The sequence below is a fragment of the Saccopteryx bilineata genome, chromosome 4 (assembly GCF_036850765.1).
Source record: "Saccopteryx bilineata isolate mSacBil1 chromosome 4, mSacBil1_pri_phased_curated, whole genome shotgun sequence".
NCBI lineage: Eukaryota > Metazoa > Chordata > Mammalia > Chiroptera > Emballonuridae > Saccopteryx > Saccopteryx bilineata.
In genome coordinates this window covers 157,204,038-157,214,324 of record NC_089493.1, presented here as the reverse complement: position 1 = coordinate 157,214,324, position 10,287 = coordinate 157,204,038, and positions in this window count along the sequence as shown.

Genomic DNA, 10,287 nt, shown 5'->3' with positions numbered 1-10,287 from the left:
GGAAGCTGGAATGGCTTGAACACAGCCTGTCATCTAGTCCTCCCTACCAGGCCTTGACTTCGGCTCCACTCTAGATTGCTTCACCTATGGCATATTCCCTGGCATTAGATGCCCATCCTGAGGGTTAGGGACAAGGTCATTATTGTAGCCCTTCACTCAGCTGACTTCTAGGTACTGTCTCACATGTACCCAGTGAGGAGCTTGCCATCCTCCTGCCCTGACAATCCCACCACTGTCTGCTACCTACCAGATGAACCTGGGGCCCAGCCAGCCTGTTCTCTTTGGGACCTCACATACTGCCTCCACCCTTTTTTGCCCCAGGAGCTCTAACTAGACTCCCATTTGCTCCTGGGACCCAGGAGGGATCATCATGCCTTTGGCTCCAGCCCAGAGTGGGGCAAAATAAGCTGAGGGAGCAATCATCAGGCCACCTCCCTGGCTTTGAAGGTACTAGGTGCCACCCCTGCCAGGTTGGGGTCAGTGCCAGGCAACATGGGGCCACAGTAGGAGGAAGTGAGGGCCACGTGGCAGCAGTGCAAGGGAAGTTGACCCTGCTGTGACATAGCCTAAGTGGCCACATGCCCACTGCTGCTGTGGCCTGTGTCCCCCCACAGCCCCCCAGAGTCCCTCCCTGGTCCCTGGGCTGTACCCTGGTCCCTGGCTGTACCTATGGCTCGCAAGCCAGATGTGGCTCTTTTGATGGCTGCATCTGGCTCGCAGACAAACCTTTAATAAAAAAACTAATAACGTTAAAAATATAAAACATTCTCATGTATTACAATTCATTCATTTCCTACTGCTCATATTCATGGTTGCAGGTGGCTAGAGCCAATCACAGCTGTCCTCTGGGACAACACCAAATTTTTATTGGACAATGTGTAACGTACACAGGTCATTGTATGGCTCTCACGAAATTACATTTTAAAATATGTGGTGTTCATGGCTCTCTCAGCCAAAAAGGTTCCCGATCTCTACCTTAAGCAGTTTCCATCTTCTTCTGACTATGGTGAAGAGGGAGGTACCTGGATCCTTCCCTGCTCCCCAGGAGACTTTTCTTGCCTCTGCTCCACCTCTCCACAATCCACGTGGCACTGCAATGCTGTAGTTGTGTGGCTGTGAGGGAGTTATATCACAGTTCCAGGCCCTGCTTTCCTCTACCGTAAGTGGCAATTTGCACAGCACTGGAGCATTCACTGAGATAATGAACATGAGGCACAGCACAGGCACAGGAGAAGGGCCCCCCAGACATCATCTCTCCAGTCTCCCCATCCTGTTTGGAAGGGGAAGCGGGCCTGGGAAGGTAAGAGCTGGGTGGGCGAAGCTGCTTGAGTGAGGAGACAGCCCTCTAGAGACCAGGTCCAACCCCCCCCCCCCCCCCCGGGCACCTTCCGGAGGCCTCTGCGTTCCCTGCCCTAGCAGAGTCCCCTCCCTGACACAGTCCACCAAACTCCCAGACTGGGGGCTCCTGGTCTCTGCCATCCTGTCCCTCCAGCAAGTGGGAATGGTCTTACTTCCAGGCCTTGGCTTGTTGTTTAACTTCAGGCTGGCCAGTTCTGCCATCATAACCTTTGGAAGCTGGGCCATCAACCACCAAAGGCAGCAGCCAGGGACTCTCTGCAAGGGGGAAATGAAAAAAAAAAAAAAAATGAATCTCCAGGCATAGTTATCCTGCACAGCCTCGTGTCTTTTGGGAGAGAGGGTATGGAATGGCAATGAGAGGCACGTTGGAAGGGAAGAGGGATGCGGGAGGTGGCCTCAGGAATCACTGGAAACTTCCCCAGCACAAGTGCAAAGCCAATAAGACGAGTCCGGGCCATAGTACCAGGTGTGCTTCCTGAGCTTCGTAAATATTGATTCACGGTGTTTTCATTGGAGTTTCCTGTAATGTAGGCCCCGACTGTTCCAACCTAAAGAGGAGGAAAGCCAGAGCCCTGGCCAGTTGGCTCAGCGGTAGAGCATCAACCCAGTGTGTGGATGTCCCGGGTTCGATTCCCAGTCAGGGTGTTGTGGACCGTTAATAGCAAAAAGCCATTATAGATTCGAGGCTTAGCAAAAGGCTAAGTTCTCCCCCCTCCATCTCCATATTTGGCTTTGATGCTGAGTATTTGCACCCACTCCACTTGCTCCTTGGGTTGCTGGAAGCAATATACATGCCCTTCCTCTGACTCCGTTTGTTTCAGATGTTTGTAAATTTCACTAATGTATCCTGTTTTTGCCTTGGGAGAGTTCTTGTCTTAGCCTTTGATGTGCAACTTTTTATCAGGGTCCTTGATTTGCATAGGTCTATATAATAAAGTGAACTGGGGCTATGAGGCACTCAGATACTGCCAGGCAGTTTGAGGAATTCTCCCGGTCCCATCGGTTTTGTTCTGACAAAGTGTGTTTCCTCAATTCTGCACCGTTATTAGGAGCTGCGCTGGTCCACGGCAAGTGGCGCCTGAACAGGGACTTGAGTACGAGGAAACTAAAACTGAAGGAAGGTGACGGAACTCCCCAAAGTGAAGTGTGCACAGTGAGTAAAGAAAGTTTTTGGGGAAAGTGTAGTTGGGAGTAAAAGAATATGGGACAGATAGGGTAAAAAATAAGGGACCTTTTTGTAAAAATGTTTCCGTCTGAAGACAAATCATTGTCTGAAGAGTATCAGGGTAAGCCGGAAACAGAGGGATGTGAATATGAGGATAACTTGGAGTCTGAGGATGACAGGGGGGATGAAAAATCCATGGCTATGGCTGCCTTAGCCGCGGGGCCTCCGCTGCCCTCAGCTCCTTCCTACATTCAACCCTCTGCTCTTCCGTTCCCTTATTGGGCTGATTCCATAGTCTATAGCTCAAAATCTGGGAAATCCCCTCTCCAACAATCTATAGACCAGGCTCGAAATATAGGGGAAACAATAGATGGCTTTGCCTGTTTTCCTATTGTGGAAAGAGAGGATGATACAGGGAGACTAGTGCGAGAACATGAACCTGTACCTTTTAAAACTCTGAAAGAGCTTAAACTTGCTTGTGCTCAGTATGGGCCTACTGCCCCTTTTACTCTTGGTTTATTAGATACTATTAGTGCAAAAGCTCTTCCCCCAAATGACTGGAAGGCGATTGCTCGTGCTTGTCTCTCCGGAGGTGATTATTTGTTGTGGAAGTCAAACTTTCATGAAAAGGCTATAGAGCAGGATGAGAAAAATCAGCAAGAGGAGGTTGCTATTACTGTAGATATGTTAACTGGAGAAGGACAATATGTCCATTAGCAACTCAATTAGAGTATCGACCAGCTATTTATGATATAATTAATCAGATAGCCACACAGGCATGGAAATGCCTGCCTATTCCAGGGACCAAACCAGAAGAATTTGGTAAAATTAGGCAGGGTGCAGACGAGTGATTTCAAGACTTGGTCTCATGGCTAATTCAAGCAGTTGAAAGAATAGTAGGGGATAAAAATGTGGGTAAGGTTTTAATAAAACAACTAGCCTATGAAAATGCTAACTCTGCTTGTCAGGCTGCACTTTGGCCTCACCGCAAGAAGGGAGATATAGAGGACTCTATCAGAATATGCGCCGATGTTGGGCCTTCATACATGCAAAGTCTTGCTTTTACCACAGGCAATAAGGCAAGATTTTCAAGACAAAACTTTGATAAAGGACAGAACAAGCGAAGGAAGGAAGGTCAGGGAAGTACTTCTGCCCGTGGAAGCTGTTTTCAATGCGGGGGTTCGGGGCATTTTGCTAGAAACTGCCCTGCTTTCCCCGGATATTGGTCTCGGCCTCTCCCTCAAGGACAGCCAGCCCTTAAGGCTCTGGACCTCTGTCCACTTTGTAGACAAGGGAAACATTGGAAGAATAAGGGGAGGCCTAAATGTACTACCGGAGGGCAGGGAAACGGACAATGGGGCCCTCCCCGGCCCCATCAAACAATAGGGGCGATGTCAGTGTTTCCTCAGCAAATTCAGATTCCAGAAGGCCAAACATTGCCCAACTATCCCAGACAACAACAGGCAGTACAGGACTGGACCTCAGTCCCACCTCCCAATTCGTATTAACTCCAGAGATGGGACCTCAAACCATACCCACTGGAATTTTTGGGCCACTTCCCAGTAACACAGTAGGAATCTTGTTAGGCAGAAGTAGTTTAACTATGAGGGAATTCTTTGTTCTTCCTGGAGTAATAGACTCTGATTATACAGGGGAAATTAAAGTGATGGCTCACACTTTGAGAAATATAGTCACTATCTCCCCTGATATGAAAATTGCTCAATTAATCCTTTTACCTCTTTTAAGACAAGGCCAAACCCTGCTAGAGGGACCCCGAGAGAATCAAAGATTTGGCTCCACTGATACTGCCTATTGGATTAAAAAAATAGGTCAGGAACACCCTGAAATGGTACTAACAATACAAGGGTGTAAATTTAAAGGGCTTTTAGATACTGGGGCTGATGTATCTGTTATTGCTAAGCTACATTGGCCTCCTTCCTGGCCCACTCATACAGTAGCCACAGAATTACAGGGTATAGGGCAGAGTAAATCCCCTCAACAAAGTTCTAGTTTTTTACAATGGGAAGATAAAGAAGGTCATTCAGGATTTTTTCAGCCTTATGTGCTCCCTGGATTGCCAATTAATTTGTAGGGTAGAGATGTTTTGAAAAATATGGGGGCGTTGCTTGTCAGTCCTAATAGTTTAGTTAGCACTCAAATGCTTGATCAGGGATTTTTGCCCACTAAGGGTCTAGGGAAAGAACAGCGAGGAATTCTCACCCCCATAGAAGTGGCACCCAATACCAGAAGGCATGGATTAGGATATCAAAATTTAGCATAGGGGCCTTGGTAGCTCCTGCTACCCCAATAATGCATTGTGCAGACCCAATTACTTGGAAATCAGATAATCCTGTATGGGTAGACCAATGGCCCCTTTCTCAGGAGAAACTTAAGGCAGCTGCTCAGTTGGTACAGAAACAGCTATAGCTTGGGCACACTGAACCATCTAATAGTCCATGGAATACACCTATATTTGTTATTAAAAAGAAATCAGGAAACTGGAGGCTATTACAAGATTTGAGAGCAATAAATAAGACTATGGAAATTATGGGTCCTCTCCAGCTAGGACTTCCTTCTCCTACTGCCATTCCATGGAATTATCACCTTGTAGTTGTTGATTTGAAGGATTGCTTTTTTACTATTCCTTTAAGCCCTCATGATTGCAAGCATTTTGCATTCAGTGTTCCTTCACTTAATTTCCAGGCTCCCGTGGAGTGATATCAGTGGAGAGTTTTACCTCAAGGTATGGCTAATAGTCCTACCTTGTGCCAAAAATATGTTGCTCAAGCCATCTCTCCAGTATGAAGGCAGCACCCTAAGGCATACATAATTCATTATATGGATGATATTCTTATTGCTCATCCAGATAAAGACACTGTGTTGACCATTTTGCAACAACTAGAATATTCTCTGAAAAAATCAGGACTTTATATAGCTCCTGAAAAGGTACAGCAATCTTTACCTTTTTCTTATTTAGGACAAATTATTGAGGGACAACAAATTTGCCCACAGAAAATAGAAATCAGGACAGATCATTTGCAAACTTTAAACGATTTCCAGAAACTGTTAGGAGACATTAATTGGCTTAGACCTTCCTTGAAATTAACTACTGGAGAACTGAAGCCACTTTTTGATATTCTTAGAGGCTCAGCTGAACCAGCTTCTCCTCGGCTACTTACACCTGGGGGACAACAAGCTTTAAAGCTTATAGAAAAGGCCTTGCAGCAAGCACAACTAAAACGCATAAATCCTGAGGAATCAATTGCCTTACTAATATGTCCCTCGAGTTACACTCCAACAGGACTATTGTGGCAAGCTTCAGGTCCTATTGAATGGATTCATTTAGCTGTTTCTCCTAAGAAAGTTTTATCTCCATATTTTGATCTTGTTGCCTCCTTGATTATCAAGGGGCGTAGGCAACTCTTACAGCTTATAGGTTTTGAGCCACAGACTGTTGTTGTTCCTTTTTCAAAGGGTCAACAACAATGGCTTCTGGGAAACTTCCACAAAATGGCAAATCGCTTTTGCAAATTTTACAGGCCAAATTGATTCTCACTACCCAGCTGATAAAATAGTTCAATTTTCATTAATTACTACCTCTATATTTCCTAAGACAGTTGTTAATGAGCCCATTCCTGAAGCACCTACAATCTTTACTGATGGATCCAGCTCAAGAATAGCAGGCTTAATAATCAATGGACAGCTTTCTACTGAAACAGTCACCTTAAAATCAGCTCAAAGAGTAGAATTACATGCCATTATCATGGCTTTTCAGCATTTGCCATGTTCCTCCTTTAACCTGTATACAGAGAGCAGATATTTACTTATGGTTGTTTCCACTATAGAGACTGCTATCTTAGGGACAACTGCTGATGAGGAACTATTTCAGCAGTTTCTCCTTCTTCAAAGACTTGTATGTCAACATACAGCTCCGTGTTTTATAGGACATATTCAAGCTCACTCCATGCTCCCTGGAGCTTTAGCACAAGGGAATGCCCTTGTTGATCAAGCTACCCAAAAGAAAATTATTGGAGCAACCATGACAGATCAAGCAATCCAGTCTCATACTATCCATCACCAGAATGCTGCAGCCATGCGTAAACAGTTTCAACTTTCTCGGGAAGCCATGACTTTATTGGCTAGAGCAAGTTGGCCCTGGGTGCTGAGGATGGCTCCTTGGCCTCTGCCTCAGGCACTAAAAAATGGCTTCAGTTACAACGGAGCAATGGCCCCAGGTAGGCAGAGCATCGCCCCCTAGTGGGCGGGATCCCGGTCAGGGTGCATGTGGGAGTCTGTCTCTGTCTCCCTTTCTCTCACCAAAAGAAAAAAAAGACGAGGAAAGCCAGGCTTCCCTCTTCTGTCCCAGCACCACCAGCAGCTCTGATAATCCTGTCATTGACATAGATCCAGTTGTTCCAGGTGGAGGGGAGACTGGACACTGGCATGCTCATGTGCTGCCAGGTGGAGAGCCTGCACCTCCTGGCCAGCATGCTTACCTGCTCAGCTCTGCCAGCCCTGACCCAGGTTCCAGCCCTGACCCAGGTTGGGGGAGGGTGTGGGGAGAGATGGCCTGAGGCAGACTGGCCTCAAGGGGGGTCAGGTCTGACAGGGAGGGGGTCGACTGAACAATTAAACAACCAGATCCAGTAAGGTGAGTGGGAACTGATGAGCGTGGGGTGCAGGAGGTACCAGGTACTGGTAACATCCTGAGGACAGGCAGGTCTTGGGTCAGGGGTGTTGTCAGCTGAGACCAGAGGAAACCTCACCAGCTGCGAGTTTCCAGGCAGTGGGGTGGATGAGTAGGGAAGAACATTATGGGCTAGGGAGTCTTTAGAAGTTACGCCTGGACCAGATATATCAGCATCACCTGGAAACTTGTTAGAAATGCACATTCTTGCCTGAGCAAGTAGTGGCACAGTGGCCCCAGATGCTGAGGACCCAGGTTGGAAACCCAGAGGTCACACTGGCTTGAGCAGGCTCATCCGGCCTGAGCACAGGCTCACCAGCGCAGGTTTGCCAGCTTGAGTGTGGATGCAGACATGACCCTATAGTTTCAGGCTCGAGCCCAAAGGTCTCTGGCTTGAAGCCTACAGTCACTGGCTTGAGCAAGGTGTCACCGGTTTGGCTGAAGTGACCCAGTCAAGGCATATATGAGAAAACAATCAATGAACAACTAAGGTGCCGCAATGAAGAGTTGATGCTTCTCATCTCTCTCCTTCCTGTCTGCCTGTCCCTGTCTATCCCTCTTTATTGCTATTCACATTCTTAGGCCCCAGCCCTATGAAATTAAAAACTCAGGCGGGGGGACCAGCTTTCTTTTTCTTTTTTTTTCTTTCTTTTTTTTCATTTTTCTGAAGCTGGAAATGGGGAGGCAGTCAGACAGACTCCTGCATGCGCCCGACTGGGATCCACCCAGCATGCCCACCAGGGGGCGCTGCTTTGCCCCTCTGGGGCGTCGCTCTGTTGCATCCAGAGCCATTCTAGCACCTGAGGCAGAGGCCACAGAGCCATCCCCAGCGCCTGGGCCATCTTTGCTCCAATGGAGCCTCGCTGTGGGAGGGGAAGAGAGAGACAGAGAGGAAGGAGAGGGGGAGGGGTGAGAAGCAAATGGGCGCCTCTCCTGTGTGCCCTGGCTGGGAATCGAACCCAGGACTCCTGCACGCCAGGCTGACACTCTACCGCTGGGGACCAGCTTTCTGTAGTTCATAAGCCCTCTGGGTGATACTCAGATCATTAAAAAAAATTTTTTTTTATTTATTGATTTCAGCGAGAGAGGAGGCGGGGGGGGGGGGGGAGAGAAAGAGAAAGAGAGAGAGAGAACATCTAGCTATTCCTGTTTGTGCCCTGACCAGGGATTGCACCAGCAACCTGTGCACTTCCAGATGATGCTCCAATCAACCAAGCTATCCAGCCAGGAAATCAGGTCATCCTAAAGTTTGAAAACCACTGCTCTTGGCAATAATAACTAGCAAAGCAGGAATGTCTGGAGAAAAACTGTATCCAGGAAAACCAAGGTCAAGGGTAGATTGAAAATTCTAGAGATGAGTATGGGGAAGAGAGAAGGGACTAGATCACCTCTTTATGCCTGTTTCTCCATCAGAAAGTGGGGGATATTAGGGCTGTTGTGAGAGTATATGTTGGGAATACAGCTGTGGTCTCCTAAGCCTTAGCTAAGACCCAAGGCACAAGAAAGGCTTAAGAACTCCAACTCCAGGTCCAGTGCTGCCACCTAGTGTCCGCTCTGGGGATTACCTATTTTAAATTTCCGGATTGTTAACTTGAGGATGCTCTAAGAAGCGGCAATGACTTCTTGTAAGTGAAACTCTTTTAACAAAGGCTGGCATAAAGGACTCCAGCTATTATTACTGCCACAATGACGGTCATCTCCCCGCCTCTGCAAATAAACACTGGATATCTGTGAGGCTGCGGTGGGCGATGCCCTTTGGGAGCGGCGGGGAATTCAGGATGAAGTCAGGCCGGGCGAGCTCTGAGCACAAAATTGAAACGGAGAAAGATCGGAAATTCCAAGCCAAGGTGTTTGGGGCCTTTCTGGAGGACCCGGCCCCAAAAGTCAAGTGCGAGCGCAACCGGCATCCTTCGGAGGGACCCACAGGGACCCCCAGGAAGCTGTGGCGTCGGCGGGGTCCCGGGGGTTCACCGCCAGTCCCCTACGGTCCCCACCCACAGGCCGCTCACCCCAATACGGGGGCCGCAGTGGGAGACGGCAAACAGAAGCCCTGCTTAGCTCAGGGCTCAGTGCCCCTCGCAGATTCTAGGTCAGCTCTCCAACTCACCATCGCACCAACCCGGCGGCGGCCTCCGCAGTCTCAGCTATTCTCCTTCGCCTACCTCCACCCCCACCACACTCGGATGGGAGGTGGTAGGGAGCGCGCCCCGCCACCCGCGCCTCTCTGTTCCCTGTCACCTATCGTGCTGTCCCACACCAGTTCCAACAGCAGCAGGAGCAGCGGCGGCGGCGCGCAAGCGGGGCTCCGCGGGCCCCCGGCGCCAGCCTCGCGCGCTGACCCAGGGCGCTGGTCCCGGTAGAGACCATCTTCAACTGTGGGGGCGATGGCCCTGCGTCAACACTCGCAGCAGTCAGACCACGGACGACACGTTACCGAAGCCTCTAGTCGCAGGACACTAAGCTCCTCCCGACTTCGGCTCAGGCACACGCCCCGCAGCGGCCAGAATGCTGCCCGCCCTCACCGCCGCTCACGCCCGGGGGCACCGCCGCCTCGCTCTCGCCCCGCCCTCGTACCCCCCTGCACCCCGCCCCCCCACCGCCGGCACTGCCTTCGCCCCCGCTCCGACCCCGCCCCAGCTTCGGCCCTACTTCGGATTCCCGGCTCCCGTGAATCCTTCACGATCCCCTCTGTTGGTTTTTGGAAGGCGTAAACCAAGAAAAATATGAAAGAAAACCAATCATGTTGATAATTACGAAATAGGGCTTATACTCTTCTTCACTACGACAAGAAACGAGACCCAGCGGTGGAGCCCAAACAACCTTACTGTCATTTGGGAAATAGGGCAGGTGTCTGCCACAACTACTGTGATTAGAAAACACCTGTGCTTTCTGTTGGGGACCAAGGCCCGAGGCATGTTAATCCTACAGCGTTTTGCTACCTCTGTTCATCACTAGAAGAATGGCTCAATGACAGAGCTTAATGAAAGTCTAGGTTATTTTTCCCATCAAGGTTCACAGACCCCTTGAATTCTGACCAGGGACTCCATGTTCAGGACAACAGTTTTTAGCTGGGCAC